The sequence below is a fragment of the Moschus berezovskii genome, chromosome 4 (genome assembly GCF_049115385.1).
Source record: "Moschus berezovskii isolate FMDL1 chromosome 4, NW_MosBer_1.0, whole genome shotgun sequence".
NCBI lineage: Eukaryota > Metazoa > Chordata > Mammalia > Artiodactyla > Moschidae > Moschus > Moschus berezovskii.
In genome coordinates, this window is record NC_142463.1 from 42,663,345 (window position 1) to 42,686,914 (window position 23,570).

A 23,570-nucleotide genomic window follows, 5' to 3' on the forward strand; every position below is an offset into this window, starting at 1 on the left:
CTTAATGAAGAGTAGCTATTAATACTACATAATAGTATGAAAGCAGCCAGCAAAGATATACAAAAGTCTGAGTTTAAAATCTTTCATAAAGGGAATTACTTGGTGGCCCAGTGGTTAGAGTTTGGGACTTCCACGCTAGGGCCTGGGTTCGATCCCTGGCCGGGAACTAAGACCCTGCAAAACATGAAGCAAGGCCAAAAAATACAAGAAAAAAAATACACTTTCATAAACTGATAAAAGCCTTTTCCTTAAGTATGATTGCAGCAGTTGTCTCTGGGGTGAAGGAGATTCAGTTTGGGTATCCCCCCTACAGGAAGTCTCCCAAACCCACCGACTAAGTTCAGTGCCTTCTCTCTGAATTGCACTCCCAAAGCACTTACACATGGTCTAATGGCTCTCTGTTTATGTGTCTGCCTCACATCTCCTCATATCTCCTTACATTCTTCTCTGTATCCTTAGAGACCAGCATACAGCGATACTCAAAACATGCTTGCTGAACTGGTCTACATGATTTTCTCACCTGCCCATCTCGGAGACCAGCTTCTTTGTGTACACTTTGTTCCTGCCTCTGTGTATAGTCTGCCCTGGGTGGGTGCTTTCCTGTTACAGGGCCTTGGCATTCATTTTCTCCCTACGTACTTCCTTGAGCTCACTATGCCTGCATGCTCAGTCACTTCCATCATGTCCAACTTTCTGCAATGGACTGTATGTAGCATGCCAGGCTCCTCTGTCCAAGGGATTCTGCAGGCGAGAATACTGGAGTGGGTTGCCATTTTCTATCCCAGGGGATTTCCCTGACCCAGGGATTGAACCCATGTGTCTTATGTCTCCTGCACTGGCGAGCAGGTTCTTTAACACTAGCATGACCTGGGAAACCCCAAGCTCACTATAAGAAATGGGTATTTTTTTCAGTTGGATTTCCCAGGTGGTACAGTAGAAAAGAATCTGCCTGCCACTGCAGGATATGCAGGAGACACAGGTTCAATTCCTGGGTTGGGAATATCCTGTGGAGAAGGATCTTCCCAGTGTGGATCCAATTTTAGCAGAAGTGCTGCTGGAAAAATCACTGCCTTGAGGAATTAATCAGGAAAGGATGAACAGGCAGAAAAAGAGGATTTTTAGGATGGTGAAAAATATCCTGCATGATACTATCAGGATGGACACATATCATTATACATTTGATGAAATGAACAGCAGAATGAATGAGCAACACTGTGAATCCTAATGTAAACTTGAGACTTTAGGTGATTTTGATGTGTCCATGTAAGTTCATCAACTAACGAATGTACCACTCTGGTAGGGAATATGTTGATAATTGGAGGCAATGCATGTGTGGGGGCTTCCCAGGTGGCACTAGTGGTAAAGAACCTGCTTGCCAATGCAGGAGACACAGGAGATGCAGATTCAATCCCTGGATTCGGAAGATCCCCTGGAAAAGGGCATGGCAACTCACTCCAGTATTCTTACCTGGAAAATTTCACTAAGAGAGGATCCTGGTGGGCTACAGTCTATAGGGTCACAAAGAGTTAGACATAACTGAAGCTACTTAGTATGCATATATACATGTGTGGAGTAAGGGATACACAAGACATCTCTGTCTTAATTTTGCTGTCAACCTAAATTGCTCTAGAAAGATAAAGTTGTTAAAAAAAAAAAAAGGATGAGTCAGAAATGTCTTAAGCTTTTCTCAGAAACAAAAGTCTGCATGATGTCCAGATTGTGGTGGTTTGAAAAGCAGAGACAGAGAAAAATCTCATGATTTGAAGGCACAAAAGCATCAGAATCTGCACTGTGCGTATTTGTGAGTGATTTTATGGCACCACCCAGTGGCAGAAAGCAGTATTGTCACCAATGCTCAAAAATAAGATTCAAGAATGCTTACTTTATAAACAATTTTCGATCAACAAATATTTATTTGAAAACATATAAATATTTCTGGCTTTACTCTAGCCACTGGGAGTATAGCAAGTGTTATTTACAAAAACCTATACACTGATTTCAGAAATATCTGTCCATGTTATTTTTATAGGAATCCCTAATCAACTGTCTCACTGGAAAAGACTGATGCTGGGAGGGATTGAGGGCAGGAGGAGAAGGGGACGACAGAGAATGAGATGGCTGGATGGCATCACCGACTCGATGGACATGAGTTTGAATGAACTTCAGGAGTTGGTGATGGACAGGGAGGCCTGGCGTGCCGTGATTCATGGGGTCACAAAGAGTTGGACACGACTGAGCGACTGAACTGAACTGAATCAGCTGTCTGCACTATAAAAAGGTCAGCCAGGCCTCTAAGGTCGCTAAAACAGATCTCCCTCTTAACTCCTTAATCTATGATCTAAAGTGACCTCAGGCTTCCTCAGAATCTACAAAATGAGAACTTTTAAACCCCAAGCTTGTGGTGTGGACATTTGTGGGGAAGCAAGACTTTCACAAAACTTCCCTTGAAATATTACCAACCAGCTGATATCAGTTTAAGAATGCTTTCTTGAGTCTTGGGGAATAAAGTATATAGATTTGGGTCATTCCCATGGAATCCTGAAAACAGGTAACCTAGGAGCCTGGTGGGCTTCCGTCTATGGGGTCACACAGAGTCAGACACAACTGAAGTGACTTAGCAGCAGCAGCAGCATTATGTCCAGGGCACAAAAAGTATTTGATCAATTGGTAAATTTTCCTTCCTTCCAACTTATCATTTCACTTTGTGAGTGCTAATCAGATTCAAGTTGGAAGGAACAATGGCTTGAACACAAAATAAGCAGAGAACCCAAAATAAGCATGTCTTTGATGGACACCCTGGACTGCTTGGACAGGCCAAAGAGTCTGCAGCTAGGAGAGCTCTTACTCTGCCATTTTCTTTGGATTTTTTTCTGAGTCTGACTCACAGACCATTGGATAAATCAGAAAAGGTTCCTCATTCTTAGTGATCAGTTATAATCCTTTTTTAAGAATTTTTTCAGTTGCATAACTAACTTAGAAAAGTCATTTCATCCCTCTGACTTTCATTTCTCTCTTTAGAAAAATAGTGTGAAATAATTGGACACAGATAATTAGAAGACATGTTATATTCCTAGAGAATGTACACAGAAATTTTTAGTTTCAGACAATCCACACTCAGCCTGCCTGGAAAGCTACTTTATCAAAGAAAGGTTTGGTTTTTAATTTCTGGCAATATGATCAACCAGTTACTTTAAAGGGCCTTCCAGATAAAATATAATTAGAAGATGAATCACACAAACACAGTAAACTAATGCCCATGTATTGCTGCACTTAGAGTGAAGGAAGTTTCTGAGGGTCAAAGAACTAAGTGAACAGTAAGAGTAACAGCTAACAGGAATTAAGCGAGGAGAGGAGGGAGCTCATCTCATAAGAAGAGATGGCCGGGAAGGAAATGTTCACATCCTTGTAACCAACATGCCCAACATAGATTCTTCAGATTCTTGTCGATTCCATTCAATAAAATATAGCCCACAATTAAACACACACACACACACAAGGAACAAGTGAGAGGCAGCAGCAACAATAAAGGGCTTCCCAGGTGGCACCAGTTGGAAAAGAATCCGCCTGCCAGTGCAGGAGACAGAGGAGATGGGGTTCAATCGCTGGGTGGGGAAGATCCCCCAGAGAAGGAAACGGCAACCCACTCCAGTATTCTTGCCTGGAGAATCCCATGAACAGAGGAGCCTGGTAGGCCCAATCCATGGGGTGGCAAAGAGTCGGACATGATAGAGCAGCACCAGAAACGATAAATAGAAGACTTAGACATTCCAAAAACTTCAGATGGAATGATCTGATGAAAATGTGAAATAACCATGTGTAAAATGTTCGAAGAGATAAGAGAGAAAATAAAAAATTAGAAACAAAAAATTGAAAACATTAAAAAAAGATAAGACAGGTTTTAGAACTAAGTAAGAGTAGTAGATTTCAAACACACACACATATCTCAGTGGCCGAATGGAACAGAAAATTAAACAGACCTAAAGAGGCAATCTCATGCGACGAGTTGATTCACTGGAAAAGAGTCTGATGCTGGGAGGGATTGGGGGTGGGAGGGATTGGGGGTGGGAGGAGACGGGGACGACAGAGAATGAGATGGCTGGATGGCATCACCGACTCAATGGACATGAGTTTGAGTGAACTCCGGGAATTGGTGATGGACAGGGAGGCCTGGCGTGCTGTGATTCATGGGGTCGCAAAGTCAGACACGACTGAGCGACTGAACTGAACTGAACTGAAAGAGGCAATGAGTTGAAAAATATAACTTGAAGGAATTACCTGTAATGTAGTGTAGAGAGAAAAAGAGGTTTTATATATAAATAGAAGACCAAGAGATACAGAACATGTAAAGTAAATTTTAACATAATTAATTGGAGTCATGGAAGTAAAAATTGGTATGCAAGTGGGAGGGAACCTTAAAAAATAGCCATTGAGAGGGTGGACCCTGGAGTCACATGGACAGAATTCACAAGCTGGCTCTCCCATTTCTCAGCTTTGTGACTACAGACAAGTATCGTAAGCTCATCGCAACTATTAAATATGGCGAATAAGAACCTCTATGGTGTTGTAAGCATTAAATTAGTTATTACACATTAAACATTTAGAATATTGCTTCACATGAAAAACTTTTCAAAAAATCTTGCCCAGTTCAGTTCAGTTCAGTCACTCAGTCGTGTCCGACTCTTTGCAACCCCATGAACCGCAGCACGCCAAGCCTCCCTGTCCATCACCAACTCCCGGAGTCCACCCAAACCCATGTCTATCGAATTGGTGATGCCATCCAACCATCTCATCCTCTGTCGTCCCCTTCTCCTCCTGCCCTCAATCTTTCCCAGCATCAGGGTCTTTTCAAATGAGTCGGCTCTTTGCATAAGGTGGCCAAAGTATCGGAGTTCCAGTCTCAACATCACTCCTTCTAATACCCAGGACTGATCTCCTTTAGGATGGATTGGTTGGATCTCCTTTCAGTCCAAGGGACTTTCAAGAGTCTTCTCCAACACCACAGTTCAAAAGCATCAATTCTTTGGTGATCAGCTTTCTTTATAGTCCAACTCTCACATCCACACATGACCATGGGAAAAACCATAGCCTTGACTAGACAGATCTTTGTTGGCAAAGTAATGTCTCTGCTTTTTAATATGCTGTCTAAGTTGGTCATAACTTTCCTTCCAAGGAAAGCTTCTTTTAATTTCATGGCTGCAATCACCATGTGCAGTGATTTTGGATCCCAGAAAAATAAAGTCAGCCACTGTTTCCACTGTTTCCTCGTCTATTTCCCATGAAGTGATGGGACCACATGCCATGATCTTAGTTTTCTGAATGTTGAACTTTAAGCCAACTTTTTCACTCTCCTCTTTCACTTTCATCAAGAGGCTGTTTAGTTCCTCTTCACTTTCTGCCATAAGGGTGGTGTCATCTGCATATCTGAGGTTATTGATATTTCTCCCAGCAATCTTGATTCCAGCTTGTGCTTCCTCCAGCCCAGCGTTTCTCATGATGTACACTGCATATAAGTTAAATAAGCAGGGTAATTCATTACTTTTTTTTCAGCCAAAGACATGAAAATGTTGTAACTATTTGTTCCTCTGAATCTCATTAGGTGTGTGCTCAATTGCTTTAGTCATGTCTGACTCTTTGTGACCCCATGGACTGTAGCCCACCAGGCTCCTGTGTCCATGGGATTTCCCAGGCAAGATTACTGGAGAGGGTTGCCATTTATTCCTCCAGGGATCTTCCCAACCCAGGGATCAAACCCTAGTCTCCTGTGTCTCCTGAATTGGCAAGTGGATTCTTTACCACTGAGCCATCTGGGAAGAAAAGTGGCCATGTCCGTTATACAGACCGTAAGAACAACTTAAGAACCAAAGTATGTCCCCATGAGTAGGAATTCATAGTCTTTTACTAGTATCAAAAAAGAAAAAAAGAAAAAATATAAAGCATCCAATGTCTTGTGTTTTTATCTGGAAGTCAAATGATACAGGTAGGAACAAGCTTAACCTTTGGGGAGAAATGTTTAGTTAAATGCAACAGTTTTTATCCAAAATTGTCTTTGCTTCAATTTTTTTAACAAATAGATGCTTTCCTCAAAGACTGTGTATTAAGTTTCTAGGGCTATTGTAACAAAAACCACAGGCTGAGTGGCTTAAAAAATAGGAATTAATTTGCTCACATCTTGGAAACTTGAGTTAGAAGAACAAGTTGTTGGCAGGGCTGGTGTCTCCTGAGACCTCCTTCTAGGGCCTCAGATGGCCTACAGATGCCTGTCTTCTCCATATCTTTCCACGGTCATCCCTCTGTGTATTGTGTGTCCAAATCTCCTCTCAGAAGGACACCAGTAGTGTTGGATTAAGACCTACCCTAATGAGCTTATTTTAACTTAATTAGCCCTTCAAAGACTCAATGCAATAACTTTCAAATACTGGAAGTTAGAACTTGAGCATATGAATTTTGGTTGGACACAACACAATTTTGGTTGCCCATAACTGATGGTACCATACATCCAAGATAAATAACTTGGCTGGGCTAAATTGGTTGGGTGTGACTAAAAGATGAAACTTATTTGAACCTCCACATTGTTCTCATCAGGGGGCTAGGTACAGTGGGCCACTCAAAAAAGAATGACACATCCTTAGATTTAAGGAGATGATCAGCCACAAAGGAAAATTTTCTCACAGATTCTTTACCCTGACTCTTGGAATCTCCCAGATTCCTTGATTCAAAAACAGGTCTTATGTCTTCAATGGATACAGAGAGCCCTGGAAGCCCCATGAAGTAAGGCTGAGCTACAGTTTCTTACCAACTGAGGGTGGCTAGAAAGTCAACAGATTAAGGTGCTTCACTTGATATCTTAGCATCCAATTCTTTAACAAAGCCTCATACAGTACATTTGTCTCTGTGTGTGTGGATGTGACTGATGATATATAAGCAAGGTCTGATGCTGTAAAGAGCAATATTGCATAGGTTCCTGGAATGTTAGGTCCATGAATCAAGGCAAATTGGAAGTGGTCAAATAGGAGATGGCAAGAGTGAACGTGGATATTCTAGGAATCAGTGAACTAAAATGTACTGGAATGGGTGAATTTAACTCAGATGACCATTATGTCTACTACTGTGGGCAGGAATCCCTTAGAAGAAATGGAGTAGCCATCATGGTCAACGAAAGAGTCTGAAATGGAGTACTTGGATGCGATCTCAAAAACAACAGAATGTTCTCAGTTCGTTTCCAAGGCAAACCATTCAACGTCATGGTAATCCAAGCCTATGCCTCAACCAGTAATGCTGAAGAAGCTGAAGTTGAATGGTTCTATGAAGACCTACAAGACCTTTTAGAACTAACACCCAGAAAAAGATGCCCCTTTCATTATAGGGGACTGGAATGCAAAAGTAGGAAGTCAAGAAACACCTGGGGGAACAGGCAAATTTGAAGTAGGGCAAAGGCTAACAGAGTTTTGCCAAGAGAACGCACTGGTCATAGCAAACATCCTCTTCCAACAACACAAGAGAAGACTCTACACATAGACATCACCAGATGGTCAATACCAAAATCAGATTTATTATATTCTTTGCAGCCAAAGATGGAGAAGCTTTATATAGTTAGCAAAATCAAGACCGGGAGCTGACTGTGGCTCAGATCATGAACTCCTTATTGCCAAATTCAGACTGAAATTGAAGAAAGTAGGGAAAACCACTAGACCATTCAGGTATAATCTAAATCAAATCCCTTATGACTATACAGTGTAAGTGAGAAAGAAATTTAAGGGACTAGATCTGATAGAGTGCCTGATGATCGATGGACGGAGGCCCATGACATTGTACAGGAGACAGGGATCATGACCATCCCCATGGAAAAGAAATGCAAAAAAGCAAAATGGTTGTCTGAGGAGGCCTTGCAAATAGCTGTGGAAAGAAGAGAAGCAAAAAGCAAAGGAGAAAAGGAAAGATATAAGCATCTGAATGCAGAGTTTCAAAGAATAGCAAGGAGAGATAAGAAAGACTTCCTCAGTGATCAATGCAAAGAAATAGAGGAAAACAACAGAATGGGAAACACTAGAGATCTCTTCAAGAAAATTAGACATACCAAGGGAACATGTCATGCAAATATGGCCTCGATAAAGGACAGAAATGATATGGACCTATTGGCAAGAATACACAGAAGAACTGTACAAAAAAGATCTTCACAACCCAGGTAATCACGATGGTGTGATCACTCACCTGGAGCCAGACATCCTGGAATGTGAAGTCAAGTGGGCCTTAGGAAGCATCACTATGAACAAAGCTAGTGGAGGTGATGAAATTCCTGTTGAGCTATTTCAAATCCTGAAAGATGATGCTGTGAAAGTGCTGCACTCAATATGCCACCAAATTTGGAAAACTCAGCAGTGGCCACAGGACTGGAAAAGGTCAGTCTTCATTCTAATCCCAAAGAAAGGCAAGGGGAAAGAATGCTCAAACTACCGCACAATTGCACTCATCTCACACGCAAGTAAAGTCATGCTCAAACTTCTCCAAGCCAGGCTTCAGCAATATGTGAACCGTGAACTTCCAGATGTTCAAGCTGGTTTTAGAAAAGGCAGAGGAACCAGAAATCAAATTGCCAACATTCACTGGATCATGGAAAAAGCAAGAGAGTTCCAAAAAAATATTTATTTCTGCTTTATTGACTATGCCAAAGCCTTTGACTATGTGAATCACAATAAACGTGGAAAATTCTGAAAGAGATGGGAATACCAGACCACCTGACCTGCCTCTTGAGAAACCTGTATTAAGGTCAGGAAGCAACAGTAGAACTGGACATGGAACAACAGACTGGTTCCAAATAGGAAAAGGAGTACGTCAAGGCTGTATATTGTCACCCTGCTTGTTTAACTTAAATGCAGAGTACATCATGAGGAATGCTGGGCTGGAAGAAGCACAAGCTGGAATCAAGATTGCTGGGAGAAATATCAATAACCTAAGAGATGCAGATGACACCACCCTTACGGCAGAAAGTAAAGAGGAACTAAAAAGCCTCTTGATGAAAGTGAAAGAGAAGAGTGAAAAAGTTGGCTTAAAGCTCAACATTCAGAAAACTAAGATCATGGCATCTGGTCCCATCACTTCATGGGAAATAGACGAGGAAACAGTGGAAACAGTGTCAGACTTTATTTTTTTGGCTCCAAAATCACTGCACATGGTGATTGCAGCCATGAAATTAAAAGACGCTTACTCCTTGGATGGAAAGTTATGACCAACCTAGATAGTATATTGAAAAGCAGAGACATTACTTTGCCAACAAAGGTCCATCTAGTCAAGTTTATGGTTTTTCCAGTGGTCATGTATGGCTGTGAGAGTTGGACTATGAAGAAAGCTGAGTGCTAAAGAATTGATGCTTTTGAACTGTGGTGTTGGAGAAGACTCTTGAGAGTCCCTTGGACTGCAAGGAGATCCAACCAGTCCATCCTAAAGGAGATTAGTCCTCGGTGTTCTTTGAAAGGAATAATGTTGAAGCTGAAACTCCAATACTTTGGCCACCTCATGCGAAGAGCTGACTCATTGGAAAAGACCCTGCTGCTGGGAGGGATTGAGGGCAGGAGGAGAAGGGGATGACAGAGGATGAGATGGCTGGATGGCATCACCCCCTCGATGGACATGAGTTTGTGTAAACTCCAGGAGTTGGTGATGGACAGGGAGGCCTGGCGTGCTGCAATTCATGGGGTCGCAAAGAGTCGGACACAACTGAGCAACTAACCTGACCTGAAGTGAACTGAACTGTGTATGTGTGTGTTCTTCCTTTTTATTCTTTTTGTTTTTGTTCAGTTGTTCAGTAATGTCTGACTTTTTGCCACTCCAAGGACTGCAGCACATCAGGTCTCCCTGTCCTTCACTATCTCCTGGAGTTTGCTCAAACCCACGTCTATCAAGTTGGTGATGCCGTCCAACCATCTCATCCTCTGTCGTCCCCTTCTCCTCCTGCCCTCAATCTTTCCCAGCATCAGGGTCTTTTCCAATGAGTTGCTCTTCACATCAGGTGGCCCAAATATTGGAGCTTTAGCTTCAGCATCAGTCCTTCCAATGAATATTCAGAGGTGATTTCCTTTATGATTGACTGGTTTGATCTCCTTGCAGTCCAAGGTGCTCTCAAGAGTCTTCTCCAACACCACAATTTGAAAGCATCAGTAGTTGGCACTCAGCCTTCTTCATGGTCCAACTATCATATTCATATATGACTAGTGAAAAAGCCATATCTTTGACTGGACGACCTTTGTCAGCAAAGTGATGTCTCTACTTTTTAATATGCAGTCTAGGTTTGTCATCGCTTTTCTTTCAAGAAGCAAGTGTTTTTTAATTTCATGGCTGCAGTTAGACCGTCCACAGTGATTTTGGAGCCCATACTGGGGCAAAATATACATAATATAAAATTTAATTTTGACCATTTTACATGTACAACTTAGTTGTATTAAGTACATTAATGCATCATCATCCCCAAGTGAAACTTGATTGTCATCAAACAATAGTTCTCCATTCTTCCCTCCCTGTCTCCAGTCCTTGATAGCCACTATTCTATTTTCTGACTCTATGAATTAGGTCAAATTGTAAGCACCTCTTTACAGGTAGAATTATATCACATTTGATTTTTTGTGCTTGGCTTATTTGGGAGGAGGGAGGTGGGAGGGGGGTTCAGGAAGGAGAACTCATGTACACCCGGGGCTGATTCATGTCAGTGTACGGCAAAACCAACCAATATAATATTGTAAAATAATTAGCCTCCAATAAAAATTTTTTTTTAAAGTTACAATGAAAAATTATAATGCAAATGATAACCCTGTATACGAGACAGCAAAAGAGACACAGATGTATAGATCAGTCTTTGTGACTCTGTGGGAGAGGGTGAGGGTGGGATGGTTTGGGAGAATGGCATTGAAACATGTATATTATCATATGTGAAACGAATCGCCAGTTCAGGGTCAATGCATGTTACAGGATGCTCGGGGCTGGTATGCGGGGATGACCCAGAGGGAGGATAAGGGGAGGAGGGAGGTGGGAGGGGGGTTCGGGAGGGGAAACTCATGTACACCCGGGGCGGATTCATGTCAATGTATGGCAAAACCAACCAATATAATATTGTAAAATAATTAGCCTCCAATAAAAAAATAAAAAATTATAAAAAAATAAAGTTTGTACGTTTCATGCATGTTGTAGCATATATTAGAATTTCACTCCTTTATGAGGCCAAATATTATTCCACTGTGGGACTTCCCAGGTAGCACAGTGGTAAAGAATCCACCTGCCAATGCAGGTGATTCCTGCATTGATCCCTGGGTGGGGAAGATCCCCTGGAGATGGAAATGGCAACCCACTCCAGAATTCTTTCCTGGATAATCCCATGGACAGAGGAGCCTGGAGGGCTACGGAGTTGGACATGACTTAGTGACTAAACAACAACATTCTGTTGTACGTGTATACCACATTTTATTTATCCACTCGTTCAACAGACATTTGGGCCTGTGGTCTAAAAAATATATATATCGTCTTTGTCCCTGGTTCTTGACACAGATCTCCTGATGCCTTAGGAATTTCCTGAGTGATAGAAGTGTCTTTTGTTATCCATAAGAAGCCCCTTTTGAGCATGCCTATATTTATGCTAATTAAATGACATAGGTAAGGGCCCTCTGCTTTTTAATATACTATCAAGGTTGGTCATAACTTTCCTTCCAAGGAGTAAGCGTCTTTTAATTTCATGGCTGCAATCAGCATCTGCAGTGATTTTGGAGCCCCCAAAAATAAAGTCTGACACTGTTTCCACTGTTTTTCCATCTATGTCCCATGAAGTGATGGGACCAGATGCCATGATCTTTGTTTTCTGAATGTTGAGCTTGAAGCCAACCTTTTCACTCTCCTCTTTCACTTTCATCAAGAGGCTTTTGAGTTCCTCTTCACTTTCTGCCATAAGGGTAGTGTCATCTGCATATCTGAGGTTATTGATATTTCTCCCAGCAATCTTGATTCCAGCTTAAGCAGAGACATCACTTTGCCAAAAAAAGTCCGTCTAGTCAAGGCTATGGTTTTTCCCATGGTCATGTATGGATATGAGAGTTGGACTGTGAAGAAAGCTGATCGCCGAAGAATTGATGCTTTTGAACTGTGGTGTTGGAGAAGACTCTTGAGAGTCCCTTGGACTGCAAGGAGATCCAACCAGTCCATTCTAAACGAGATCAATCCTGCGTGTTCATTGGAAGGACTGATGCTAAAGCTGAAACTGCAATACTTTGGCCACCTCATGTGACGAGTTGACTCACTGGAAAAGACTCTGATGCTAGGAAAGGTTAGGGGCGGGAGGAGAAGGGGACGACAGAGAATGAGATGGCTGGATGGCATCACCGACTCTGTGGACATGAGTTTGAGTGAACTCCGGGAGTTGGTGATGGACAGGGAGGCCTGGTGTGCTGTGATTCATGGGGTCACAGAGAGTCGGACATGACTGAGCGACTGAACTGAACTGAACTGAACTGCAGGGCCCTAGATAGGGTCAGGATGGGGCTTCCTTCGTGGCTCAGGGATAAAAATCCACCTGCAATGCAGGAGACTCAGAAGATGAGGCTTTGGTCCCTGGGTCAGGAAGGTCCCCTGGAGAAGAAAATGGCAATCCATTCCAATATTTTTGCCGGGAAAATCCCATGGACAGAGGAGCCTGGCGGGCTACAGTCCATGGGGTTGAGAAGAGTCAGACATGACTAAGCACACATGCCTGAAGCTGGTCAACAAAAAGAAAAAGTGATTATAGATGTGGAACTTTCAGCCCCTTCCCCTGCCCACTGGTAAAGGGGAGTGGACATTAGAACTCCATAAAAACTCTTGAACAACTTGGAAGAGAGCCCTCACCAGAACCTGAGAGTACTAGTCCTCTGATCCTGGACTTCCAGTCTCCAGAACTATAAGAAACACGTTTTTGCTGTTTATCAGCCACCCAGTCTGTGGTAGTTTATTATAGCAGCTCGAGAAGATAAAGACCAGTTCCTTCTGTATAAATGGAGATACAGTCACAGTCCCTCAGGGCATGGTGAAGATTAAATGGTTTACCAGCATATCATCAATTCTAAGAACACTTTGTTTTTTCATGTTCTAGCAACGTTAAATCATGATGATCTGTCAATGAATGGGGCTTCCACTTGGGGATGGCCACACAATGGTCCTGATGAAGTTGCTACTAAGGTCTGTTGCTGATGAGCTAAGACTTCTGCTGCTCCAGGTGGAGAGTCAGGACATCTGGCATCACTCCAGGTGTCAGACCACAAGTTGTCTCAGGACCATATTAGAAGCAACATGCATCCGGATTGTTGGAAAATGTTCTTGTAAGGTCCAGAAAGTTCCAGTGTGAAAACTGGAGAATGGCTGTCAGTGGGCTGGAAGAAATTCACGGAACTGGAATTTTGAAGTAGAAACTCTTAATAGATGGTTTCCAAAGACAAATGAGTTTTAGAAAAATGTTAAATGATCTATTTCACCTGTATTTTCTTTTTTCATGTATGACCAATGGTGATCTCTATTTAAAAAAATATATTAAGTGCCATTTTGATTAGTATAAAATAAAATTCAGAATGCAGGAAAGTATTATTCAAATTTAATTAACAGCATATTTTTCTTAGTGACTCATAAAATAGTAATTATCTTACAAATGATGTGTCAGCATCAATGAAATACAGGTCAATCTTTTAGAATAGTGACTGCTTCTAAGTAAAAGAAGTCAGTCTGAAAAGCTGTATACCATATGATTCCATCTACATGAAATTCTGAAAGAGGTAAGACTATGGAGACAGTAAAAAGGTCAGTGGATGCCAGGGTTTAGGTGGAGATAGCAGGATAAGCAGGTGAAGCACAGAGAATTTTTGGAGCAGTGAAACTGCTCTGTATGGCACTATAACACTGGATATGTACCATCATACATTTGACCCAATCCAAAGGGCAACACCAAGAGTGAATGGAAAACATGAACTTTGGTTCAATTTAGTTGAATACTTAACATTTATGTTCACCAATTATAATAAATGTACCCTCCAGTGGAGGATATTGACATTGGGGAAGGCATACACACATTGTACATGGGAAATCTCTGTACCTTTTGTTTTATTTTGCTGTGATCCTAAAACTGTTCTGAAAAAATAATATCTACTTTAAAAAAAAAAAAAAGCTGAAGTCCTGAAATAAACTAGAGATTTTTAAGAATATTTTCCTGATCAATTTTTCCCACTCCATTGTCTTATTCATCCCCCATCAAACATGCAAAAAAGTAAATATAAACACTGCTGCTGCTGCTAAGTCACTTCAGTCATGTCCGACTCTGTGTAACTCCATAGACGGCAGCCTACCAGGCTCCCCCATTCCTGGGATTCTCCAGGTAAGAACACTGGAGTGGGTTGCCATTTCCTTCTCCAATGCATGACAGTGAACACTAGGAGATAGTAAAATACCTCCAGGGTGAGAAGAGAGAGCTCTAAGAAATTCAGAAAAGAAACTGGCACTGGGTTTTGAAAAGTGGCACTGACCCGGGTCATTGTGCCTTCAATGTCAAGGAGGTGAAAGTAGGGGATGATAGTGCACTGAGAAACGTGAGGGTGTAAAACTAGTGAAGGCCTGTGCTTCGCTTCCCACCTCTACTGAGAGTCAGGGAGCAGCTGTGGAGTTTCCATTTCATCATGGTTATGGGAGTAGAAAAGAGGTCCAGCGTGAGGATCCCAGGCCAATGGTCCAGAGGGGTTCTCAGGGCTCCTTCACTCAGTGAGAGGAACAAAAGGTTTCTGGTGTAGCCAAGATCGTGCATGTGACACGGAAAGGCAAGGCACTAGGGGTGCCTGGGGGCCAAGACAACTCCTGCATCTTATTATTGTCAGGCGGCTCTGAGGAACTGCAGAGACCTGGGGGCCATATCAGAGGGGACAAGACTGAGGAAAAAGTGCAGGGATAACACTTTTCTGATCATCTAAGAAAGCCTGAAGTGAAGTGAAGTCGCTCAGTCGTGTCCGACTCTTTTTGACCCCTTGGACTGTAGCCTACCAGGCTCCTCCATCCATGGGATTTTCTAGGCAAGAGTACTGGAGTGGGTTGCCATTTCCTTCTCCAGAGGATCTTCTGACCCAGGGATCAAATCTGGGTCTCCCGCATTGTAGGCAGACGCTTTACCATCTGAGCCACCAAGGAAATCCCTAAGATGTCAAAATTTACTCTGAGTTGGTAACATGTGTCCTGTTACTGATGGAGCAGAGGCTTGAGGAAGAAACTAGGTTTAATTCTACAGGAAATTTTTTAACTTTCTATACATATCTAACAAAAAAGATCTTCACGACCAAGATAGTCACGATAATGTGATCACCAACCTAGAGCCAGACATCTTGGAATGTGAAGTCAAGTGGGCCTTAGAAAGCATCACTACGAACAAAGCTAGTGGAGGTGATGGAATTCCAGTTGAGCTATTTCAAGTCTTGAAAGATGATGCTGTGAAAGTGCTGCACTCAATATGCCAGCAGATTTGGAAAACTCAGCAGTGGCCACAGGACTGGAAGAGGTCAGTCTTCATTCCAATCCCAAAGAAAGGCAATGCCAAAGAATGTTCAAACTACCGCACAATTGCACTCATCTCACACGCTAGTAAAGTCATGCTCAAAATTCTCCAAGCCAGGCTTCAGCAGTATGTAAACCGTGAACTCCCAGATGTTCAAGCAGGTTTTAGAAAAGGCAGAGGCACCAGAGATCAAATTGCCAACATCCGCTGGATCATGGAGAAAGCAAGAGAGTTTCAGAAAACCATCTATTTCTGCTTCATTGACTATGCCAAAGCCTTTGACTGTGTGGATCACAATAAACTGTGGAACATTCTGAAAGAGATGGGAATCCCAGACCACCTGACCTGCCTCTTGAGAAACCTGTATGCAGGTCAGGAAGCAACAGTCAGAACTGCACATGGAACAACCGACTGGTTCCAAATAGGAAAATGTGTACGTCAAGGTTGTATATTGTCACCTTGCTTATTTAACTTATATGCAGAGTACATCATGAGGAACGCTGGGCTGGAAGAAGCACAAGCTGGAATCAAGATTGCCGGGAGAAATATCAATAACCTCAGATATGCAGATGACACCACCCTTATGGCAGAAAGTGAAGAGGAACTCAAAGTCCTCTTGATGAAAGTGAAAGAGGAGAGTGAAAAGGTTGGCTTGAAGCTCAACATTCAGAAAACAAAGATCATGGCATCTGGTCCCGTCACTTCATGGGAAATAGATGGAAAAACAGTGGAAACAGTGTCAGACTTTGTTTTTTTGGGCTCCAAAATCACTGCAGATGCTGATTGCAGCCATGAAATCAAAAGACGCTTGCTCCTTGGAAGGAAAGTTATGACCAACCTTGATAGTATATTAAAAAGCAGAGACATTACTTTGCCAACCAAGGTCCGTCTAGTCAAGGCAATGGTTTTTCCCGTGGTCATGTATGGATGTGAGAGTTGGACTGTGAAGAAAGCTGATCGCCGAAGAATCGATGCTTTTGAACTGTGGTGTTGGAGAAGACTCTTGAGAGTCCCTTACACTGCAAGGAGATCCAACCAGTCCATTCTAAAGGAGATCAATCCTGGGTGTTCATTGGAGGGACTGATGCTAAAGCTGAAACTCCAATACTTTGGCCACCTCATGCGACGAGTTGACTCACTGGAAAAGACTCTGATGCTGGGAAAGGTTGGGGGCGGGAGGAGAAGGGGACGACGGAGAATGAGATGGCTGGATGGCATCACCGACTCTGTGGACATGAGTTTGAGTGTACTCCGGGAGTTGGTGATGGACAGGGAGGCCTGGCGTGCTGTGATTCATGGGGTCGCGGAGAGTCGGACACGACTGAGCGACTGAACTGAACTGAACTGAACTGAATACATATCTAAGTATGTGGCTTGAAAATTCTTACCTACTCTGTGCATAAATCCATAGAAATATCCTCAGTTTGGAGGAATTATGGATTAGGAGCAGTGTGCTAGGTTGCTTCAGTCATGTCCTACACGTTGCGACTCCATGGACTGCATCCTGCAAGGTTCTTCTGTCCATGGGATTTCCCAGGCAAGAATATTGAAGTGGGTTGTCATTTCCTTCTCCAGGGGATCTTCTCTACTCAGGGATCAAACCCAAGTCTCTTTAGTTCAATTCAGTTCAGTTGCTTAGTCGTGTCCAACTTTTTGGGATCCCACGGACTGCAGCACTCCAGGCTTCCTTGTCCATCACCAACTCCCAGAGCTTGTTCAAACTCATATCCATCAAATTGGTAATGCCATCCAACCATCTCGCCCTCTGTCATCCCCTTCTCCTTCTGCCTTCAATATTTCCCAGCATCTTTTCCAGTGAGTCAGTTCTTCACATCAGGTGGCCGAAGTACTGGAGCTTCAGCTTCTGCATCAGTCATTCCAATGAATATTCAGGACTGATTTCTTTAAGATTGACTGGTTTGATCTCCTTGCTGTCCAAGGGACTCTCAAGCGTCTTCTCCAACACGACAGTTCAAAAGCATCAATTCTTCAGTTTTCAGCTTTCTGTATAGTCTAACTCGCACATCCATACATGACTACCGGAAAAACCATAGCTTTGACTAAACAGACCTTTGTCAACAAAGTAATGTTTCTGCTTCTTAATATGCTGTCTAGGTTGGTCATAGCTATTTTTCCAAAGAGCAACCATATTTTAATTTCATGGCTGCAGTCACCATCTGCAGTGACTTTGAAGCCCCCCCTCCAAAAAAAATAAAGTCTGTCACTGTTTCCATTGTTTTCCCATCTATTTCCCATGAAGTCACGGGACCAGATGCCATGATCTTAGTTTTATGAATGTTGACTCTCCTCTTTCACTTTCATCAAAAGGCTATTTAGTTTTTCGCTTCCTGCCATAAGGGTGGTGTTATCTGCATATCTGAGGTTACTGATGCTTCTCCAAGAAACCTTGATTCCAGCTTGTGCTTCATCCAGCCGGGCATTTCACATGATGTACTCTGCGTACAAGTTAAAAAAGCAGGGTGTATACAGCCTTGATGTACTCCTTTCCCAATTTGGAACCAGTCTGTTGTTCCATGTCTGGTTCTAATTGTTGCTTCTTGACATGCATACAGATTTCTCAGGAGGCAGAGAAGGTGGTCTGGTATTCCCACCCCTTGAAAAATTTTCCACAATTTGTTGTGATCCACACAAAGGCTTTGGCATAGTCAATAAAGCAGAAGTGGATGTTTTTCTGGAACTCTTGCTTTTTCTATGATCCAATGGGTGTTGGCAATTTGAACTCTGATTCATCTGCCTTTTCTAAATCTAGCTTGACTATCTGGAAGTTCACAGTTCGCATACTGTTAAAGCCTGGCTTGGAGAATTTTGAGCATTACTTTGCTAGCATGTTCAGTTCAGTTCAGTTCAGTCGCTCAGTCATGTCCAACTCTTTGCGACTCCATTAATCGCAGCATGCCAGGCCTCCCTGTCCATCACCAACTCCTGGAGTTCACCCAAACTCACATGCATTGAGTCAGTGATGCCATACAGCCATCTCATCTTCTGTTGTCCTCTCCTCCTCCTGCCCCTAATCCCTCCCGGCATCATGGTCTTTTCCAATGAGTCAACTCTTCGCATGAGGTGGCCAAAGTGTTGGAGTTTCAGCCTCAGCATAAGTCCTTCCAATGAACACCAGGACTGGTCTCCTTTAGGATGGACTGGTTGCACCTCCTTGCAGTCCAAGGGACTCTCAAGAGTCTTCTTCAGCACCACAGTTCAAAAGCATCAATTCTTCAGCACTCTAGCATGTTAGATCAGTGTAATTGTGTGGTAGTTTGAACATTCTTTGGCATTGCCTTTCTTTGGGATTGGAATAAAAACTGACCTTTTCTAATTCTGTGGCCATTGCTGAGTTTTCCAAATTCGCTGGCGTATTGAGTGAAGCACTTTCACAGTGTCATCTTTCAGGATTTGAAATAGCTCAACTGGAATTCCATCACCTCCACTACCTCCATTCGTAGTGATGCTTCTTAAGGCCCACTTGACTTCACATTCCAGGGTGTCTGACTCCAGGTGAGTGATCACACCATCATGGTTATCTGGGTCATGAAGATCTTTTTTGTATAGTTCTTTTGTGTATTCTTGCCATATCATCTTAATATCTTCTGCTTCTGTTAGGTCCATACCATTTCTGTCCTTTTTTCCCCATCTTTGCATGAAATGTTCGTTTGGTATTTCTGATTTTCTTGAAGAGATCTCTAGTCTTTCCCTTTCTATTGTTTTCCTCTCGTCTCCTTCATTGGCAGGCTGGTTCTTTACCACTAGTGCCACCGGGGTGAACAGTGTAGTCTAAACCTGCAAAGTAAAGGAAAATTTCTTCAACTCTCAAGGCATTTCCCTGATCTTGCAGTCATTTTCTTAGAGGAATACAGACAATAGTTTTATCATAAAGGAGCAATATTAGTTTCCTTTTGGATGGTCTCTTTGGATGTTCCAAAGCGATTTCACATTCTTTCAATTAAGTGATGCACCGTTTTTTACTGCTGTTGTTTTCTTTGAAGGATAGGAGACCCCAGCCCACTCTTTCTGCCATGAATGTATTAACACATTGAAAAATACTCAGGGAAGCTTGTTTCCACTTAAAAAATTTATTGATTCTCATGATGGATCCATTAAATTGCCCTTTGTCTCTGCTACCCATGTCCTTTATTTCACGCATTTCTATTTGGCATCCTATTTCAGTATTCAGTTCTCTAGGTTGATATTTCCCATATGTTCATGCACGTTGTGCATCTTTTCTACTAGAGTATTTAGTATATTGATCATTATTGATTTATATTCCTAGTTGATAGCCCCAATACCTGGATAATCACTGAGTATGGTCCCATTGATCATTTTGTCTCCTGACAGTGGTTATTTTTATCTTTATATTGCAAGCTAGATATAGCAAATAGAACAGTAGAGAGTGTAGTATAAACGTTATTTATGCTTGCAAATAATTACTGACTCAGTGGACATGAGTTTGAGCAAGCTCCAGGAAATGGTGAAAGGCAGGGAAGCCTGGCATGCTGCAGTCTATGGGATTGCAAAGAGTCAGACACCACTCAGAGACTGACCAACAACAAAAACAAATGCTTGCAAATAGGAATAACATCTGGGGTTTGAGTCAATGTGATCAGAGACTCAACTTGTTTCACCTTTGTTGTTGCTTTCGTGCCTCACTAGCTTCATTTCCCTGGTATTGTAGCTGTTGTTTAGTCCCTAAGTAGTGCCCCACTTCACTTTCACTTTTCACTTTCACACATTGGAGAAGGAAATGGCAACCCACTCCAGTGTTCTTGCCTGGAGAATCCCAGGGAAGGGGGAGCCTGGTGAGCTTCCGTCTATGGGGTCACACAGAGTTGGACATGACTGAAGTGACTTAGCAGCAGCAGCAGCAGTGCCAGACTCTTTGCAACCTCATGGACTGCAGCACTCCAGGCTCCTCTGTCCTCCTCTGTCTCCCTTAGTTTACTCAGATTCATGTCCATGGAGTTGATGATGCCGTCTAACCGTCTCATCCTCTAGTAGTATCTTGCGCTGAAGGTGGGGGGCTGGTTTACCAGATGGTTTTGTCTTGTCCCTGCTCTGCCCTCAGCTTTGCCCCTTTCCTATGTATTTGCACGTCACAGAAATTGTCTCTCCAGTGCTGTCTCTCACCCAGCAGTAGACTGCTATTGTTTGGTACTTGGTGGTTGCTAGCACAACAGTGATAGCGGGGTTTGGGAGGTGTTCTCTGATACCCTGCTTTTGCCTCATTCCTAGACAGGCTCTATATCCAAGGGTCTCAGAGTTTGGATTTAGTGATCTTACCCTTCCCCCAAAATAGGAGACCTCAAATGGTCTGGGCCAGGTCCGGTTTGCTGTCCATCCTCTAATCATAGAGGTTTTTTTGTCTATTTTCTTTGCTACAGCTAAAATGAGTCTTTACCTGTGCTCTGGAAGCAAGAGGGTTTTCTGTCTTTCTACTGACAACTTAAGTATTTGTTCCTTAGGGGAGAAGGGTCTGAGCAGGATTTGTGCTTTTCTCCCCTGTCCATGTTGTCCTAAAAGATCTCATAATTTTGTTGGATATTCTGGAATCTTCTATTGTAAATTAGGAGCAACTTTCTCTCAGTTTTCTATATCCTAATGGAGGATAGAAGTCTCTAGATGTATTATTTTCAGTTGTCCTTTTGTTTGTTTACAAATTTGACTCATGATCACTATACAAAGTTGAAGCCATGGCAAGAGTTACTTTAAAAAATTAAGTTAACTGGATCATTTCACACAAATACAACTCCTTCAAGATTTATTTTCCCTGGTTCAATTATAAGCTTTGGAGAAAATGGCTATGAAAATGAACTAAGGTATAACAACTCTTTACCAACTGAGCTATTAGGGAAACCCTGGACTTCCCTAGTGGCTCAGATGGTAAAGCATCTGTCTACAGTGCAGGAGACCTGAGCTTGATACCTGGGTCAGGAAGATCTTCTTGAGAAGGAAATGGCAACCCACTCCAGTACTCTTGCCTGGAAAATCCCATGGATGGAGGAGCATTGTGGGCTACAGTCCATGGCGTAGGCAAAGAGTAGGACATGACAGAATGACTTCACTTTCACTTTCATAAAAACTCTGGACCTCAGGGTGAGGTGCTAACACTTCAGTGTTAACACTGGTTAAGAATCTGGACATGGAAAGGTATCACTTGATGGTGAACAGGTTCTAACCTAATGGTATAGAGTGAGTGCTCAGCAGTGAACCACACAGAAATTATCAAAGCGTCAGTGCTAGGAGGCATGGATTTCCTAGTTCTATCTAAAAGTATCTGAGAACAAAACTCTTCCACAATTGTATCTCCAGCACTTGGAACAGTGTCTAGCACACAATGGTCACTTCATAATATTTTTTCCAAGAATAAATGAATGAATGAGAAAGCCCCATATTTCTTGCAGAATTATTGCTGAAGCCTCAAGAAGGAGACACTGGGCTTTCTGCTGCTTATAAGGTTGTATGAAAAGTTCAATCACTAGTCAGAAAGATGAAAGAGGTATACCAAATTACATCATAGTATGGTAAAGAGTGTAAGCTAGGTTTCTTTAATGAGACTGATGGTGTTTTGTAAACTGCATTTTCAACCCATTATTAGTTTCGGACAAATCTCTACTAAAAAGAAGCAAATAAGAAAAATAAACTTAGAAAACTGGTGGTGGAATAGAAAATTAAAAAAAAGGAAGCATAAGGAAACAGCAATTCACAGAAAAGTATAATTGAATACATTCTATTTATCTAGTTCTGTGATAGGCACTGTGCAGTATAAGTTCAAAAAATGTGTTGAATAAGTCTCATCAGATAGCTAAAAGAGAGCTAGGCAGAATTTGAAAGAGGAAAAAAAAAAATCAAGAGAAAAAAAGCCAAGATCTGCCCAGACCTGTGTCTTATTGATAAGAAATTCAAAAAGTAAAAAAGAATTAGATGAAGAAGTTAAACAAAGCAACTGAGATCCATCATAGAAGGTTCCATCTCATATTAATTTATTGATCATTTTAACCCACTGAAGAATGTCTAAAAATATGAATTAAAAAGTTAGTTACCTTTTCTCTGGCTGACCTTTCTCTGGGTATCTAAAAGACTCTCCAACAATAAATTCCATTTTATTCTAAATTGGTTTTCACAGTGAAAAAAAATATTGATAAAAGGAAAGTCTGTTTCTATGCTGCCACCTTACGCTACTGTCATGGTCAGACTCTGTTGCCTTGGCAACTTCACAAGATAAAATGTGCAGCTGTATCCACCTGTGATGTCATAACAGATGGCATGGTCTTGGCAGCAGAATAAAATGGATGCTTTCTCATTAGCTATTTTCTGTTGGACTGTCTCAGCATCATTACTCATAGAAAAGATCACATGCCGTCTGTTTTAAGTGTGGTACTCTGTGAAGCACAAACTCCAGAGTTCTTCATCTTTCTTCCTTCATATCAGTCAGTCAGCATGGGACTGGAATATACTGAGTCCCTGGGTTCCTATGGTTGAAACCGTTTGTTGCTTACACAGTATCCATTCCCTCCTTCCTAATTTTGTTTGGATAATTTGCCTGTCACCAATCTTTAATAGTCATATGTGTCTCAGGAAGCTGAACTTATCTGCACTCCAGAAAATGGATCCTAACATCTAAGCCAATTAGAGTAATTCTATCCCCTTGCTAGTGAGTTATTCAGGGACCCAGGTTTAAGCTAATCAGTGCACCTACATCCTTGGGGCTGTATTGGTGCAGGATTGAGTACACGATTAGCTTGGTTCAATCAGGTTCAAAGAACTTTCATTCTATGATTGGAGGAAAGAATTTCTTTCACTGGTTAGACAAGAACAAGGAAGTTATTTTTGCCACAGTTACAGTGAGCAGGCATGTTGAGAGTTTGGGGGATGTGAGTCTGACCCACAGCTGACACCTGGTATAAGGGCAGGCAGAGAGAAGAGCAGAGTGATACAGTCAGAGCTCTTCATGGTGCTTTTTTGTAGACCATCCCACCTCTGGACCTCGAGTTACACAATGCAATACATTCTATTACTGCTTAACCCAGGT